The 18,413-nt window shown below is 46.3% G+C and overlaps 1 protein-coding gene across 1 annotated transcript in view; it reads right to left on the bottom strand.

Annotated features, from left to right (window-relative positions):
* The window catches only part of LOC147733461 (protein FAM169B-like), a 368,824-nt gene extending 351,501 nt beyond the window's left edge, over nucleotides 1–17,323 (bottom strand). The window contains exon 1 of the mRNA XM_086958079.1: nucleotides 17,216–17,323. The gene's annotated coding sequence lies outside the window, so the exon portion shown is untranslated. The remainder of the gene's footprint in view (nucleotides 1–17,215) is intronic.
* Nucleotides 17,324–18,413: the final 1,090 nt, after the last annotated feature.

Below are 18,413 nucleotides of genomic sequence, written 5' to 3'. Positions count from 1 at the left end.
AAACCCAGACTCAGCATCCCGGGGAGCAGATTCGCCACGTCCAATATACGTACGTACTGGTTGTAAATCATATCAAGTTGGTAACAGGATAAAAAGGTTCCATTTTATAATATAAGATAGAAGGATCAGGTGCCATACAATATCTCAAGTTTCCAAAAAAGGGGGGGGGGGGGGGGGGGGAGGGCGAAATAGCATATGTCCACAGTTAAATCATCTTCGTGTAAGTCAGCGGCGTTAAAACATACTATTAATGTTAAGCGAGCGTACAAATACAGTTCGCGCCAGTTGAATGTCCGCCCAGTAGCACTGAAACATCGCGAGAATTGAGGCACATATGAAACAGCAGAAATGGCCATAAAAATTAACCCATTACACTGACCCGGAAAGGAAGAAAAGAAAAGGGCAAAGAAAGATAAGAAGAAAAAAGGCCATAACGAAAAACAAAACACCCATCCCCCAAGCCCCCACCCTGCACCCCTGCAGATGACTACGGCCTACCCCCCAGCAGCGTGCCTGTCGCCCAAGAACTGAGCCCCAAAATATAGAAAGACCCAGAGAAAGACAGAAAGAAATGAACCCCACCCAAAGAGGGGAAACGGAGGAGGGCTATCTTCTACGTGCTCCCGGTCTCTCCCCCCCGCCCTAACAAAGGGGTCCCCCCGAAACTGTCACATCTTTATAGTCCAAACTGAGAAAACAACCCGGGGGAAACCATCAACCCTGCCCCGGACTCCGTTAAGCTAATGAAGCAGTCCCGTTACCGATAAGACCACAATGAACAACCCAAACAACAGTCTCAGCCTTGGCCCCGTCGATCAAATTCGCCGAGTCCCTCAGACGAATAAAGCCCCATCATCAAAATGTCAAAAGATACACAGAAGTGGTCGGAACATAGTTCAGTAGATGGAAAAAGAACAGGAGATCCCAAAGTACGCAGCTGGTACCGACGATGTCCCTCCCAGTCTCCGAAGCCAGGCCATATCACATCCACCATCTCGAGAAACAGTGGACCTACTCATTCAGGTGGTCACACTCTGGACCTGATCCTCACTACCCATCCCAACGTCCACTGCTATCCCCCTAAGCACATTTACTGGTCCGACCATAAAATGGTAGATTTCTCCATACCTCACCTGTCCAATCCCATGAATCGCCCGGCTACTCAGTCCACTAAACGTAGACCATGGCATAAAATTACTTCTGATAAGCTTATACAAACATGGGAACAGCCGATATTCTCCAATTCTGATAACATCGATACTGCTCTCCTCAAGTTTAACTCCACACTGATGACAGCTATTGACACTCTTGCCCCTCAGAAAAATATCAAAAAAACTACCATGGCTAAAAGGGAAGCATGGTATACTGAGGCCCTTAAAACAGAAAAGCAGGGATGCAGAAAATTGGAGAAACTCTGGAGACGGACAGGCAATGGGGAAGATAAGAGCCGATACTTGGAAGCTATGACCTCCTACTACAAAAATATAAAAAAAGCAAGGAAATTAAGCCTTACCACCCAAATCACAGAGGCGGGCAACTCCACAAGAGAGCTATTTAAAATCATTCAGACCTTCACCAATCCTGAAGTGTGTGAGAGTCCAGACACCTTCACTCAAGTCCTATGTGATGAAATATCACAGTTCTTTGAGGACAAAATAGAAGGGATATACAAAAAAATCACTACAGTTTCAGATCCCTTGGAAACTGAGGCCCCTGAACTCTCCCCAATATTGACTTCTGGAAAAACTCTTCAAGAAATTCCAGAAATAACCATCAAGGACCTGATCACACTCACTAACCAAATAAAGACTGGCTCACCTACTGACCTAATACCCGCCAAACTTATCTCCCCTTTAATTGAGATATTAGGACCTCCTATTCAGAAACTGCTAAATCTCTCCTTTGCTGAGGGTCAACTTCCACTAGCCTGGAAGGAAGCGGTAGTGAACCCCATACGTAAAAATTCCACCTTGCCCTGGTCAGAACTCTCCAACCTCCGCCCGATTTCTCTCCTTCCTTTCATCAGCAAACTGGCAGAGAAACACGTCAATACCACCCTCTCTAGCTTTATCGAGGCGACAGGGGGCCTGGACCAATCTCAATCTGGGTTCAGGCCCAACCACAGCACTGAATCAGCCCTTCTTTCTGTGACAGATCAGATCAAAATGTCACAAGATCGAGGCGGCTCCATGATTCTAGTGCTGTTGGACCTGTCCGCAGCCTTCGATACCGTGTCCCATAACATTCTTCTCAGCCGTTTGCAGGGAGTTGGAATTGGAGGCCTAGCACTATCATGGTTGGAGAGTTTCCTCTCCGGGAGATCGCAATCCATCAGCCTGGGCCCCTTCCGTTCCATCTCAAGGGGGCTCACGAAGGGGGTGCCACAAGGATCATGCCTTAGCCCTACATTGTTCAATGTATATGTGGCCCCCCTTGCTGAGATTGTACGGAAATATGGGTTCATACCGGTTTCCTACGCCGACGACACCCAGCTCCTCTATCCCTTCAGCTCCCTTGGCCCTAAAGTCAAGGAGAACTTTGCTGAGGGTATGAGAGCGGTGTCACATTGGATGGCGGTGAACTGCCTCCAATGCAATGTGACAAAAACAGAGGTCATGCTCTTTGGCAAGGCAAACATCCTTTGGTCCCCTGACTGGTGGCCAATAGATCTCGGCCCAGTACCTACATCTAAACCTCATGTAAAGAACCTTGGGGTGAAGTTGGACCAAAAGCTGACCCTGAAGGAACACACCAACTACATCGCAGGGTTGTGTTTCCACACCATTGGCCTACTCAGACGTGTCTTCCCATATCTTCCTGCCACCTATAGAAAGACACTTGTACAGGCCTTGGTAACCAGTCGCCTGGACTACTGTAACGGCCTGCTGACATTAGCAAATGCTGATGCAGTAGGACGTTTGCAGGTGGTCCAGAACACGGCAGCAAGATTGGTCATGGGCGCACCAGCCAGGACTCCCTCCAAGCCCTTGCTGAAAGAACTGCATTGGCTCCCTATACGGCAGCGCATCAACTTTAAAATCTGCTGCACAGTTCACAAATGCCTTTATGGAGCAAGTCCTAAATATCTATCTCAATCTCTGGAGCTGTATCAGCCCAGTAGGTCTCTCCGCTCAAGCAACCAAGCCCTTCTAAAACCCCCGGCCACAAAGAAGTCCAGACAAGGAGACCGGGCCTTCTCCTCAGTTGGACCTGCCCTGTGGAACAAACTTCCCACTGATGTAAGAACAACCATCAATCACCTATCTTTCAGAAAGACACTAAAAACCCTCCTCTTTCAAGAAGCGTTTCTCTCCACTTAACTTCTTAGGATGTACTACCTGATAACCCTATAGCTGGCAAAGCGCGGAGATACCCTTACGGGATTGATTCCGGCGCTATAAAAGAAACTAAAATAAATAAATAAATAAATAAATAAATACCGACTGGGGAGGGGGTTCGACACAATCCAAAACAGTTCACAGTACCAATTAAAAGGTTCCAGGATAGGGACAGCAGTTGAATGTTCCGACAGTTGCACAACCGGGGGTTCCAAAAAATTAGTTAAGTCACCGATCACAGCCCATTCAAGTAGATCCACTTCTGTAGGGGCAGGCACAGCTTCCAGCACCGGGTCTAATTGCGCCACTGGAGCATCGGTCAAAAGGCAAGCAGGCTGCCGGGTCTCGGGCATCGAGTCAGGATCCGGTCTCAGTCCTTTAAGTCCATCTGCCGCCGACAACAGGCCGCAGGTCTGAGCTGCCACAGTCGCCTGAAGTGCCTCTAGGGCCGCCAGCACCTCCCGAAATGACGGGCCCCTTTGGGCCTGCTCCGCCCGGTTCCATATTTCCTCAGGCATAATGATCCCCACGGAGAGGCGCCTTCTCCGGGGTAAGATGAGCCGGACTGAGCCGTGAGGGACCAACCGTCAGCATGCATTAGTGCGCAACGGGACTCCAACCCAAGGTGCGCCGGCGATGCAAGTGCCGGGCCTCCAGGTCAGGGACCCCCGCGACGCAGCACCGTGCGTCACTCGTCTCCTCACCTCCAACACAACACCAGGCTGTAGATGATAGCAAAGCAATCCAACAATTTCGAAAGTTCCAGAGACCGGACCCTGCCGCCCTCAACAGTCCGCTGTTGTTCAACTCAGACCCGGCTAAGCCAGCACTCGAGACCCCGGCTTCCAGACTGGGTTAGGACGCAAATCGGTCCTCGACGTTACTCAGCTCCACAATGTCAGAAAAATCCCAGGATCACACCATCGGAGTGCGGATTAGTTCACACACACAGATCCGGGGCAGGAAATCAGGATAAGTGACAGGATCTTGGAGCGTAAGACGGAGGTCAGCGGAGCCGGGAGACTATGCGGCCATCTTGCTTGCTGTCATAGCTCCTCCTGAAGCAATATATTCTTGATAAAAATTAGCAAACTAGGTTAAAGAATGCAGCATAGTATGTTAACTTATAATAATTTGTGGTGTTGTATAAAGGTACATGAAAAGATAAAAAAGATAACAGGAATTAGAGAATAATGTAAAAGAGTTGGCATGCTCCCATCACAAAAAAAAGGAAGCAAACGCAGCATAAACCTAAAAAGTTTCTACGACCGAGTGTGACAGCGCTCTGCAAAAAAAAAAAATCTGATGGCACGGGCAATTGCTCGGGCAGCATTCCAGACCTTTGTTGTTTGTCGACTATGCCACTCTAGACAGAAACTAGTCATATGCAAATCGCTCCTCGTCCTGCTCCAATAGCAACAGTCCAGCAGGAACTGACAGGCCTGTACCACCCCGGACAAGAACAGAAGCAACACCAGACTGTTTTTGGCTATTTAGGCCTCATCAGTAATTTATAGTTTGAGTCCTGTAGTACGATGAACACGGGACCCATGTCTGACAATGCCTGCTGCTCTTAGAGCATCAACCGCAACAAACTACAAGGTAATGAAATTAATGCTTGAATTATTCTCAGACACTGTAAATACACAGCCTGCATCCCAGGCCATCATTATTCACTTACTATGTAATTCTAGACAGATCAGCCACATGCAAAGAAGTCTTGGCACTACTCCAATAAAAAACAGTCCAGCTCGAAGTCCTCAGCTAGGTCCTGTCTAGCGGAGAAAACAAACCGTCCCAGACAAGTTTCGGCCTACTTAGGCCTCTTCAGTGAGGTAGAACTTGAGTCCTGTCTGTAGCTGAGTGCACACAGGAATAGTGTATAGGCAGACCCATTGCACTTAGGTAATCAACTGGAAAAAAAAATCCAACACAGTGATGGAAGGAATTCTTAAATTAATTTCAGTGATTGAAAATAGATTGGGCCACATTCCAGACCAAAGTTTTTCATTCACTTTGCCCCTCTAGACAAAGCTGCACCATACTGAGGAGGAGACAAAATAGTCTGGGATAGCTTGTATTCCCGTACATAGGGGATTTGGTGTGGATGTTCTGGCTATACTGTTCCAATCGGAGCAGTACCAAAGCTGATTTGCATACAGCTTGATTCCCATCTTAGGTGGCATGTTAGTGGAATAGATGATTGGATTGCAGCCCTAAGTAACTACCAGTGCCTGATTTAATTCAAGCATTACATCCATCACTTGTTTCTTTTCATCAGCTCTCTGGGCTTGGTACCTACTGCAGAGACTCTGTGACCTTGGAGAGCACATATTCGAATCCAATTTGGATGATTATGGTTCTCATCTATTTTAAATTCAGCCCAAGGGTACAAATGTTTGAGGGGTAACAGTAACCCATTCTTTACAGGGCTACAAAGCAAAAATAGAAAAAAATTGTGGCATTGATAAATGGAAGTCTGCACTAGCGTTAAAAACTGTCAAAAAAACATGAATTGTTGTAGTCTTGCTATGAAATAAGTACTCAAATACAAAAGGAAAACAACTTCACTATTTTACTCTATCTTCGTACAGAGTACTTCTGAAGTCTCATTGGCAACTCTATGCAAAATGACAGCTAACAATTGAACACTGAAAAGTATTACTCATTACTTGCTTGTTTTAGTGTGTTATATCATGACAACATATGTCTTTGGTCCTCTTTGAAGCTTTATGCACACATTTTAAAAGGGATGGATAGGAATTTCATCTGAATGGCTATTTGCTAGGTAGCAGGTAAGCATGGAAAGGGTAAATACTGGAGTAAACACCAGCAAACTGAGTAGTCGTTTTGCTGTTGCATCGGAGATGTTTAGCAGGGGAAGTGGAGTTCTGACACATCACCATTGCAGGAATCTGGCCTTCTCATGATGGGCATAGCTGTGGGTGTGAAATACCAGCTTTCAGTAATCTGACAAGTTTTCATCAATGTCCTGAACGTTTGGTAGTTTAGTAATTTAGTTGCGCCTTCAAGTCTGGCAAGATTGCTTAAATAACAGTTGACCATGGGATCTAAGGCAGATATTCCAGAATTGTAGTCTATCAGCAATCTTTGCAATGAGAAGAAAATTCTGACCACCTCCTGTAAGTATTTTTGGTTTTTCTTCCAGAACGTTCTGTGCGTCATACTTTAAATCTATTCCAGAATTCCACCATTAGTTAGTTGAGTGTTTTTAATGTGGGTTTGTTGTCTGGCTTTGTCCAGTTCACTGCACTCTTGATGCCTGGTCTTTTCATTCACTATGGTCTTTACGCATTCTTTATAGGCAGACAAATGTATACCGCATTGCAGTAGACTGCCTGGGCTAAAATGATTTGTTTTTCTTAACTCTGTGCTAGTTTTAAGGCATCAGTTGTGTGAAGCAATAATTGGAAGTTGCTATCTTTTAACTGCTGCATTTTCTTCAAAGATGAATGATGGGTCTGGATCAAAGAGGACAGATGACTCATTGTTTCCTCACCTATTGAGCTATGCTTGGGACTGGTCCAGTGGATCCATATTATGCAAAGTTTATCTTTTTTCCTCCCAGAGTTAGAATTTCTGTTTTTATGCCATTCAGGCATAAAATGATTAATTCCCCTCATCCATTCTAAGATGTGGTGTAAACATTACAAGATCTTGGCTTGATTTCAGGCATTATTTTAGAAGGAGATAAGGACCCTAGCATTCTCTATGTGCTTGGTACAGTTAGTGAGTGGGCCCGTAAAATGGTTGGCACAATGGTAAAATGAAGCAATTTACTTCGAATCTGCTAAATTGCCTTTAAGCATGCTTCTCCAATTGTTAGCTCTCCAGCTACTTCCAAGTAGTTCTCCCGTGTTTAGCCCTGCCTACTAAATTAATTGATTTTGCTTGGCTAAACTAATGTGTATACCACAATTGAAAAGTGTGCATTCAAGATACAAATATAAATATGTTTGTAGATTCAGAACCCATAAACTGATGTTTAGCAAAAAATGGTCGCATTCGCAAAATGTATTTAAAGCTTACTAATAGAATCACCTTTGTAGCAGGGTCATGCAAGCTACAGCTATTATGTATTAAATATGTAAAGGCATTCCAAATTGGCAAAGCCTTTTTACATTACTGCTAACTACCCTACATGATGCACTGAAGTGATCATGGCTAGTAATCTTCAGCAGGGTAGCTATTAATATAATCTTGTCTGATGTAGTCACTATTACAACCCTAATAATATTGGTAGTTATGGATGAATTTAATTGACCAACAGTAGCTCTTATTGTAGATGAGGTAGGAGAACCCTGCCTTAAATTATATTGGCACCTTGAACCTCACAAAGGAACATCAGAGAAACAGAAAAAAAACAGATATGCAATCTAAATACAACTAGATTACCAAAACAATGTCTTCAGTACCCTTCGAAATTGACAATTTTCCGTCAGAATGAGAGTCAAGGGCAAGCCATTCCACACCTTTGGCCTGTGCACTCTGAATGCTCTTCCCTCACAGCATGCTCGACTATGGCATGGGATCAGAAGCATAGCCAGTGAGTTTGAAGCAGGAATATGGTTGTTTAACAAGTGGTCATCAAATAGGCAGTTATGACCAGCTCTAATTAATGAAAGGGCTACAAGATCACCTGGCTGTCTAGTTTCAGACACATGATCAAATCTGTACATGACAGTGTTACTGCCATATTCTGAATGTATTGAGGCCTTCAAATTGTGGTTTCGGGCATTTCAATGTGAAAAGTGTTCATATATTCCAAACACAAAAGGACACAGGTGCCTATCAATCCTGTCTTTAGATGCATCAGAATAAACAGGGCGCCTGTCAGCGACCTCTTACTTTACAAGCACAGCGTGGGGTATGTTATGATGAATCTCTTTGTAAATAGACGAGGGAGGCACAGTAGATAGAAGGGTGAATCATGTGTTGTCAGGGTCACATCTTCTCACTATTTTACTCTGTTTCGAGCAGTATGACCTTTCCTCAGGATGGGCCCGACAGAGGTTTTTAGTAATCTCTAAGTCAAACCCTCCCCAGTCTTCTTGTTTCCTTCACTCTAGGTAATTAGATGAGGTAGCCTCCTCATTATTTCCTTAAATCAGGATTATTTCCTTAACTCGAGGGATCAGGTAACATGTCCTCTTGTAGATTCCCTTACATCAGGGTCATGTATAAACAGTCTCTGGGTTCCCGTCGCTTAAGGAATGAATCAGGTAATGTGGGTTTCTTTACACCTGTTTTTAAAAAATAGTATTTGAGGTAAAGAGCATAGCTCTTGCTCTTCATGCTCCTTAAGGAGAGAGGAAGCAGAAATCAGTCTGGTAGGAAGGGTCTGCTTTATCCGACTTTCATATGTGCCAATGCTTTAAACCCTGATCCCACATTTGCAAAAAAAGAGAGAGGGAGCAGTAATAAGTCTGGGAGGAAGAGTTTATGTTAGTCCCCATTACTCTCTAGCGAAGGGAGATGGGGTGACCTACTTAAGAGTTCCTCCCACTGACTTAGAATGACTAAGACTGGAGAAACTTCCCTAATCATAGGATGGGTCTCAAATGTGACCTAATAGGAGACATGGCAGTTTCTTCCTTACATCCTAGAGCGGGTGTAAGGAAGAAATTGCCATGCCTCCTATTAGGTTGGTTGCATCTCCTCTAAACAGGGAGGCTCCTTTCCAACAGACAAAACATAGCAATCCAAGTAATCCCACTCCCTTCCCCTCCTTTCAGGCTGGTTGAGACCAGTGGAGAACGCTAAGATAGTCAAAACCTAAACAGAAAGCATTCAAAACTACTCTTTTAGAGTATTATCTTCTGTATCCTACAAAAGCTTTAGAGCGCACACATTTTGGGATCCCCTTTACAGAAATGTTAAATAATAGGTGTGTGAAAGGCATAGCTCTATGACCTTGCAGGCATTCGCACATCATCTTCATTTCAGATGACTACTGAAAACATTCCAGTTCAATTAATTTTGTTCGCTTTTGGCCATACAGACTTCCTGCCTTGGCACTATGAAGCCTGTTCACTCTTGAAGTAATACAATGAATACATTAAATAAATAAATATTTAGTGAGCTATGCACACAAGATTTGGAACGGCATCACTTCACAGGCCAGGCTTTCTCCTCCACTTTACAAAAGGTGCTGAAAGCTCATGCCATCAAGGGAAAGGGACATAGTTCATTGACCACTGATAAGGCCACCCTCAGCTCCTTTAGCCACTGTGGTCACATCAAGAAGAAAATACACAATCCCTCTTCCACCATATTTGTACATACCATTTAAGCTTTCCCTATATTCTTATTGCGAACAGTGCCTTATTGTTCAAGTGGTAGAAACTGGCTAAAATATGTACATGACCGTTCACACATACTCTTAACCCCAAAGCAGATGTGTAAAAAGGAAAAACGACTATAATTTGTGGGAGCCGGCTGATGCAGATGTGCTACAGTTCTGAGTCAACAGAGAAAAACAAACAAAAGAAATCATAGCACACCTGATATTATTGAGTTTCAACAACTGTCTGCAATTTGTTGTAAAGATTCCAGCTTTTCACAAACATGTTAAGCATACACATTTCATAAGCACACGTATACCCTAAAACGTTTCTATATAGTTAATTGTGTTCAAGACAGAAGTCATGGGGTCCCACATTACAAAAGTGACCTGTCATTATGCAGTGTATATGGATTCATTTCTTCAAAAACAACCCCACTCCAATCCACCCCAGTCCAATCCACCTCAATCCAAACTACCGCAATCTAATCTATTGCACTCTAATCCACCCCACTCCATGCCAATCCAATCCACCCCCACTCTACTCTAATCCAGCTACTCCAAACCACCCTGCTCTAATCCAAACCAATCTAATCCACCACACTCCAATTCACCCAATTGACTTTACCCACGCCAATCCACCCCACTCAATCCAAGCAACTTTACCCCAATTCATTCCACCCCACTACCTCAACCCACTCCACCTTATTTCACCACATTCCACTCTACTCTAAGACACTCTGCCAGTGAACCACTTACCTCTACGATCTTCTACTCCTCCCCCCCCCACTCCTCGCCACTAACTTGAAGCCATGCTAAACAGTAGCCACACAATTCTATTTCAGGACAGGAGGCTCCGATTATGCTTAGTCTCATTTCTTTACTGACACATAGCAGCCAATCACATTACAGTAAAGAAAAAACCAAACAATACGTCACGTATGAACTCAGGGCAACCATAGAGTACACCCCTAGTATATAAACAGTCTCAGAGGTAACCACTTCCTCTTTCTTTGCTGCTCCGCAGCCAGTTAAGTGCTTATTTCTTGTTATCTGAATGATTAACTTGTCTTACTGGTTTCATTAATACCGCTTTGTGCGCGCTGTTTAAATATTGCTTTGGCGCTGCTTTCGCGCTCTTACTGCCGTCTTGGTCGTCGTTCCTTACACTCGGCCGGCGCGTCGGTGGGAGCGTGTGTCACCTCCCGGGGTCGGGCACTTGCTGCCGTTTGTCCCGTATTTTGGTGGAGGGAGTTGGGGACTGTCCTGCCTCGCGCGCGTTCAGCGCGAGTCGGCTTCTGAGCTGTCGGGCGAGCCGTGTGTCTGCGCATGCGCGACCTTTGTCCCTAAGGGCTTTTCCTTGCGCAGCTGTGTTTCTGTCAACACAGCGCCGGCTCTTCAACGCGTCTGTTGACGTTTGCGCCCACTGCCTGTCAGCTTGTCCCTTTCGACGCCGGAGCCTGGAAAAAGGTCCCGGTTGTGAATTTGCATAGGCTTTGCCTAGAGTGGTGATTTTTTGGTCGGCAAGCCTCCCTCCACGCTCTAACTTTGGTGTTTGAAGCAGTTTTTTACTGTTTTCTTGCTGACTGTGAGGTTTTTTCACTCCCTCGGACTGTGTCACTGACATACCGGATTCTTTGTCACCTAGTGGGCTGAATTACTACACTTCCAGTGTACCATGAGTGGCTCCTATCATTTTGAGGAGGAAGGTGACTTTGAGGAGGAGGGGTCTGACTTTTTTGAGCAGGACCTGGTGGAGGCACTCGACAAAGGGGTGCAGCTCTCTATGAATAGGGCTATGGCTCGCGCCATTACCCCCTTGAAGCGCCATTTGACGCAATATGCGCAACAGCAAGGTTGGCTTCCCTCAAGAAAGTCCTCACCTGGTAATCCCCATTCTTCAGACTTTAGGAAGTTGGCTCGCTCCTTGTCCTCTAAACCCAAGGCTGTCCCTGTCTTGGTAGAGAGCGACGACCATGATGCTTCCTCCTCTTCGTCAGAGGTTTTGCCTCCTCCTCCCAAAAAACGTAAATGCAAGGAACATTTTGTGGATGCCTCCTCGCGGCCTCCCGTACTAACTTTTGAGCCCGAGGATATTGTGCACCCGAATTCTTCCGCCTGGCTTCCATCACCGGCTGTGGCTGACTATGTTCAGCAATACATCAGGCACCCTTTTGACAAAGATGTACGAGCGCGTCTTCGCTCAGAGTGTCCACGACCGGATTTGGCGGACAACCTGGCAGACACGCCGGAGGTCGATCCTACTATCCTTACATACATGACCAAATTTTCCAAGGACCCCAAAAAGGGTCTAGATCGTTCCTGGCGGGCTTGTCAGGATAAGGTTCTGGACCTTTTAGGTCCCATCACTAAAATGTTGGACCTGGGCTTCCGAGCCAAGGAGTCATCCTCCACTGTCGATCCTGACGAGCTCATTCAGTGGGCACAGCGAGCCGTCTGTTTTTTAGGGAACGCCAACTGTGCCCTCTCGAGTGAACGCCGGCGTTCTATTCTTTTGAAACTGGACCCGAAGTTGTCTGAACTTTCATCTTCAGAGGCAGGTGCTGCTGCTCAAGGGCTTCTTTTTGGGCAATCCTTTTTGAAGGAACTCACCCATTTTGTCAGCACTTTTAGTAGTATTGACAAGGCACAAGCCACTTTGAAACGGGCCATGCGTCCGGTTTTTAACAAGGCCGGACGAAGCTGGGGACGTTCGTCCGGCCGTGGTCAATACCACTCCACTCAACGTGGGAACCAGTCCCAGAAAGGAGGCCATCAGGATTCCGGTTATGCCCAGCGGTCTCACTTCTATCCTTCCAAAAAAGGACGTGGACAGTTCAAGAAAGGAGGTTCTGGTGGCTACTCCGGCGGACGTCAAGATTCCGCCGCTTCAGGTGAGGCTTCTTCCTGCATGCAGTGTTGTTCTGGGGGGCAGGATCCGCCATTTTCTAGACAATTGGCGCGCAATCTCAGGCGATGCTTGGGTGCTGGAAACAGTTCAGGGATTCAAAATCGAATTTTACCATCCCATTCACCAGTCTCGTCCTCCCTTCCCTCTTCACTTCTCACAGGAAAGTCAGGAGTTCATCACAGAGGAACTCAAGTCTCTAGTGTTGAAGGGGGCCATTGTGCCGACGGTCCGTCATCCGCAGGGCTTTGCCAGCTCGATCTTTCTGGTGGACAAGAAGGGAGGAGGTGCTCGGTTGGTCCTCAATCTGAAGGATTTCAATGCGGGGGTAGTTTACAGACATTTCAAGATGGAGGGTATCCATCTATTGAGAGACCTCTTGAGGGAACGGGATTGGATGGTTCGTTTGGACCTCAAGGATGCTTATCTTTCGGTCCCGATCTTCCATCCACATCGCCGTTTTCTGCAGTTTCAGTGGCAGGGGACTTGGTATCAATACCAGGTCCTTCCCTTCGGCCTTTCGTCGGCTCCGTGGTGTTTCACGAAGCTGTTACGTCCTGTGGTGGAATCGCTCCGCAGTCGTGGGGTCCGTTTGATCATTTATTTGGACGACATCCTCCTTCTGGCGGATTGTCCGGTCCGTCTAATGACCCATCTGGACTGGACCATAGACCTTCTCCAGTCCCTCGGGTTTCTGGTGAATGTTCCCAAATCTGTGCTTCATCCCTCTCAGGTCATCGATTTCTTGGGGTTCAGAGTCAACTCCATCACTTGTCAGCTGCTACTGCCCCAGCAGAAGATTCGTTATATCAAGAAAGAATTGAATTCCATTATATCGAGTCCGACTGTGTCATTGAGGTTGTTAGCACGAGTGGTCGGGCTTCTGGCGTCTTCTCTGCAAGCAATTTTTCCAGCGCCGCTACATTATCGAGCCCTTCAACGCCTGAAGATTCAGCATCTGCAGCGGGGCCTCCGGTATTCCGATTTGATACCTCTTTCGGAGGAGGCCAAGCTGGAGATGCAATGGTGGTTGGATCACATGGAGGCCTGGAACGGCAAAGCCCTCTTCGGCTCCTCCCCGGAGATTGTGATCGAGTCGGATGCCAGTCGTTGGGGTTGGGGAGCCCGCTGCGGTCCGGTCTCGACGGGGGGACGGTGGTCTCAACGGGAACTTTCGCTCCACATCAACTGTTTGGAGTTGCTGGCGGGATCTTTTGCGATCAAATGCCTGTCGCCTCTTCAATCCCACTGTTGCATCCTTCTCCGGATGGACAATATCTCCGCAGTGCGTTACATCAACAAGCTGGGGGGAACTCGGTCGCGATTGTTGGCGGAGATTGCCAAGGAGTTCTGGCACTATTGCCTCCAACACAAGATCACTGTTATTGCAGAGTACCTTCCCGGGTCTCGCAATATAGTGGCGGACTGGAACTCCAGACATCTGAGGGACTTCAGCGACTGGAGACTCCATCCCAGGGTGTTTCGTCAGCTACTTCGCAACTGGGGTCCGTGTCTGATCGACCTCTTTGCGTCCCGGCTCAACGCCCAACTTCCCCAGTTCTTCAGCTGGAGACCGGATCCGGAGGCTCTTGCCACCGATGCTTTCCTTCAGACGTGGCCGACATCCCTCTGTTATGCGTTTCCCCCATTCATGATGCTCCCGAGGGTTCTGGCCTACGTGACGCGCTTTCAGGCGGAATTGATTCTGATTGCCCCTCTCTGGCGGGCTCAACCGTGGTTCCCTGTTCTTCTAGAGATGGCATGCGACCTGCCCTTTCTTCTTCCTCAGAGAGCGAATCTCCTTCTAGATCCATTGCAGAATCCGCATCCCCTGGTTCAGTCAGGCTCCCTCCTTCTCCTGGCGTGGCGAATTTCGGGGAACGTTGGACGGTGCCAGGCCTTTCTGAGGACGCTGCCAGATTCCTCAGCAATGCCTGGGCCCCTAACACTCACAAGCGCTACAGAAGTTCCTGGAAGCGTTGGAGTGATTGGTGTGCTCAACGGCAAGTTGATCCCACATCGGCTGATATCTCTTTGATATGCAATTTTTTGTCCTCTCTGTCCTCTTCGGGTTTGGCTTATTACACAGTCAACAATTTCCGTTCCGCCATCTCGGCGGGTCATCTTCCTGTGGATGGCAAGCCAGTTGGGGAACATCCTCTCGTAGCCCAACTTCTGAAAGGTATTCGTATGGCTACTCCTCCTAAACCGAAATATGTTTCCCTCTGGGATGTTTCTGTGGTACTACGTTTTCTAGAAGCTTGGCCGGTTAATTCCTTATTATCTCGTAAGCAACTTTCAGCCAAGCTTACTATGTTACTGTGTTTGCTTTCCTGCAAACTTATTTCTGACGTCCGCGCTATAGATCTAGCGGGTCGTAGTTTCACGCCTGAGGGTGTTTCCTTTCGCCTTTCCCGGCGCACCAAAACTAACACGGAGGTTATTGCGTATCCTTCTTTCCCGGCTCGACCCAACCTTTGTGTGGTTCAGTGCCTTAAGGAGTATGAGGTGAGTACTTCTCTTTATAGATCTGATATGCAGGGTCAATTGTTGATTGCTTTGCAAAAACCCTTCCGTCCCGTTGCTCCAGCCACTTTGGCCCGTTGGGTACGATGGCTTATGGAGGAAGCGGGCATTGATGTTTCTGTTTTCGGGGCTCACTCGGCTCGGGGAGCCATGGCCTCTAAGGCTTTTTCATTGGGGGTCTCTTTATGTGACATTATGAAAGCGGCTGATTGGTCATCAGATTCCGTGTTTAAGACATTCTATTTCAAGCCTGTTCCTACTGTTGCTTCTGTTGTGGTGGATGAGCTTTGAACAAGCATAATCGGAGCCTCCTGTCCTGAAATAGAATTCAAAATTTGCTAACATTCGTGCCAAGAATTTTCAATTCTATTAAGGACAAGGAGGCGAGGATTATCCCACCCATTGTATATGCATATATCTATTATATTGTTACTCTGCAATGCTTCATAGTCCTTTTCTGATGAAATGTACTGAATGCTTTAAGTTTTGTTCTACCCACCCTTTATTTGCTCATGATTACACAGGATGTGTATTACGGCTTTGTGTCTCTTTTCAGGCTCTGATCCCAAGTGAGGTTCCTCCGGACCCGCCATTGTGGAAGTTCTGCTGCGAGTTTCTTCTCCTCGTGGGACTTCTTCTATTCCTGTGGCTTTTGGAAGTTCCTCCTCCTCCTCGTTCGGACTTTGGCCCTTTCGGATGATGTTCTCCGTGGATTTTCTGATGTTCAATTTGTTCTTCATTCTGGTTTTGGACAAAGAAAGAGGAAGTGGTTACCTCTGAGACTGTTTATATACTAGGGGTGTACTCTATGGTTGCCCTGAGTTCATACGTGACGTATTGTTTGGTTTTTTCTTTACTGTAATGTGATTGGCTGCTATGTGTCAGTAAAGAAATGAGACTAAGCATAATCCTCGCCTCCTTGTCCTTAATAGAATTGAAAATTCTTGGCACGAATGTTAGCAAATTTTGAAGTGTACAACATGGCAAAACCAAATTGCCAAAGCCAATAGCTCTTGTATAGGAGAGACCTATTTGCTTTGCCACTGCATGAAGAACTTTAAGACTTTGATTCTGCAGCTTTAACAAAAAAAACAGCCACGGTGCCACGTGGACTACATTGGGATGTAATATGTGGTTACATTTGACAATGATAGAAAGTTATTTGAAGCTTGTGCAGTTCAGCATACATACCCACAATGTATACCCGGCATTCATTTGAGAATGTGCCTCGGAAACCTCAATTTGCAATAGAAAGGAGGTCTATGTGAAACGTGCAATTGCAGTGGTACAGAAAACACGGCATAACAATCATTAACCAGACTACCGTTTAAGTACAATTACAATGTATTGCAGATTCCAAAGTAAAAAAAAAAATAAAGTCCAATGTATAGCACATTCCAGAGGCATCGATCTATGCGTGCTGGATTAGCAGGATCCCCAATTTCGCAATAGTCTCCTGATATTTTTTGATCTCATGTTATGATCACACCCTTATTTCCGTACTAGGTTGTCAAATGCATTCATTTGTAATATGTTCTTAAGGGAAACAATTCTGACCTGGCAATGTGGTCTTCATTTAAAGTATAATTCTAGCTGTACCATGACACGAAATTCGGCTTTTTAATTGCAACGATTGCCCAGTTACACTGAATCTGGTTCCCGTTTGCACGCGTACCCAACAAAACTTTACCAGCTGAGCGTCAACCCATTTGTTAAATGATCTAAAGGCGGTTTTGTAGAGATGGGCTATCACCCAAACATTTTTGAAAATCTTACTGCCTCTTCCTAAAATACTAACGGCATTTTTTCTCGAGGTTTTTTTTTATCTGCATTTCACATGCAGAGTAAGCCTCACAAAGCATGTATACAGCTCCAAAGAGCGCACACACAACACTCCAACAAATGTGCATTCATGAAAAGAAGGGGGCTTATTAACAAGCCCTTGCGACGCCGGTGCGTCGCTTTTAATATGGGGGAAAATGACGTACCGGCGGCGCAAGGGGCTTGTAAATCAGTCCCAAGTTCTGCTATTTCCTTTCCTCAACGAACACTTCTGGTGACATATCACAATGCCAGACAAGCTGGCAACACGTAAACTGCTACTGCAGTGCTTTTGACTGGGCTGTATTACTGACTCACCCTGAATGCGCCCTTCAAAAGCACGAATGTCGCACTTCCGTCTTTGAGTCGTTTTACTTTTCCCCTGGGAACCGCGCAGGCTGGGGTTTAGTGACAGTCTGCTGCCGCCTCCTATTGGTTCTACTGGGAAATGCGTGCAACTGCAAACCCACCCATCGCTTCCCTCATTGGACCGCCACCACGCTGAGGTCTCGCCAATGGGCAGAACAGTTTCAGTTTCTCTTTCTGTACTTAGTTTTTGTGCCGTAGGTGTTGACGTCCATGAGATTCTTAAATAACCCCTGATGTGCCGTTGCATTTTATAACGCCGAGAAGAGTCAGACAGAGCGTGTGAACGAACAATCAGAAGACGAAACGTAAAATGAACACGGAAGTGAAAACTTCGGCACTGATCGAATGGGCCAGGAAGGTTTTGCGTCCTCCTCACCCAGGTAGCATGCATAATGAACACGCCACACAGAGCTCGTAACGTATTCTTTGTCTGGACTAGAGGCTTCAGCTTTTCTTTCTTCTCTGTTTATTTATATTTTTTACAACAGCCAATTACATTTAAACTATGAAAAGAAAAACTATTTTTCCCAGTAAGCCAATCATGACATTATCCTCAGGCACCCAATCAGAACATGTACAGTCCCGCAGGATAGGGACTAGTGTTTTAGGAGTGTGTTGTACATACACTCTACACCCATACATTAATGGCGTCAAGGGTCAGGTGACCCTGCAAATAAAAGGGGCCAGGCGCACATGCCCTGGGCCCATTACTAGTCCATCATTTCCAAGTATGTGGGCCTAGAGCCCTCACGACACCGACACAGTTATTCTTGATGTACTTTATTTCTTTTCTTTCCCCTACCCTGCTCCTACTCTAACTAGCTCTCCCCACTTTCGCTCCACCTCTTCCGTCCCTGGTTCTCCTCCCACCTTGTGTGCTGTTCCTAGCACCCAGCCCGTTTCACGACATTACATCTTTCCCTTTCTTAAACAATTTGAAATACTTCAAGTGTGTCCATGCATGCCAGAGTATACAATAATAGAAAACACCATAGTTACAGTTCTTCAATCAGGCGAACAGGTCTTCGATGAGTTCGCTGCGGACAGGGGGATGTCTCTAATCCACCCCTTCCCCGTCGACAGGCGGCATGGCAGGTCGATGATCACTTGCTGACTCAGGTGCACCTCCTTGGACCACACTGCAGGG

The sequence above is a fragment of the Lissotriton vulgaris genome, chromosome 2_1, assembly GCF_964263255.1.
Source record: "Lissotriton vulgaris chromosome 2_1, aLisVul1.2, whole genome shotgun sequence".
In the NCBI taxonomy this organism is placed as follows: Eukaryota; Metazoa; Chordata; class Amphibia; order Caudata; family Salamandridae; genus Lissotriton; species Lissotriton vulgaris.
This window is presented reverse-complemented; position numbering and strand designations above follow the sequence as displayed.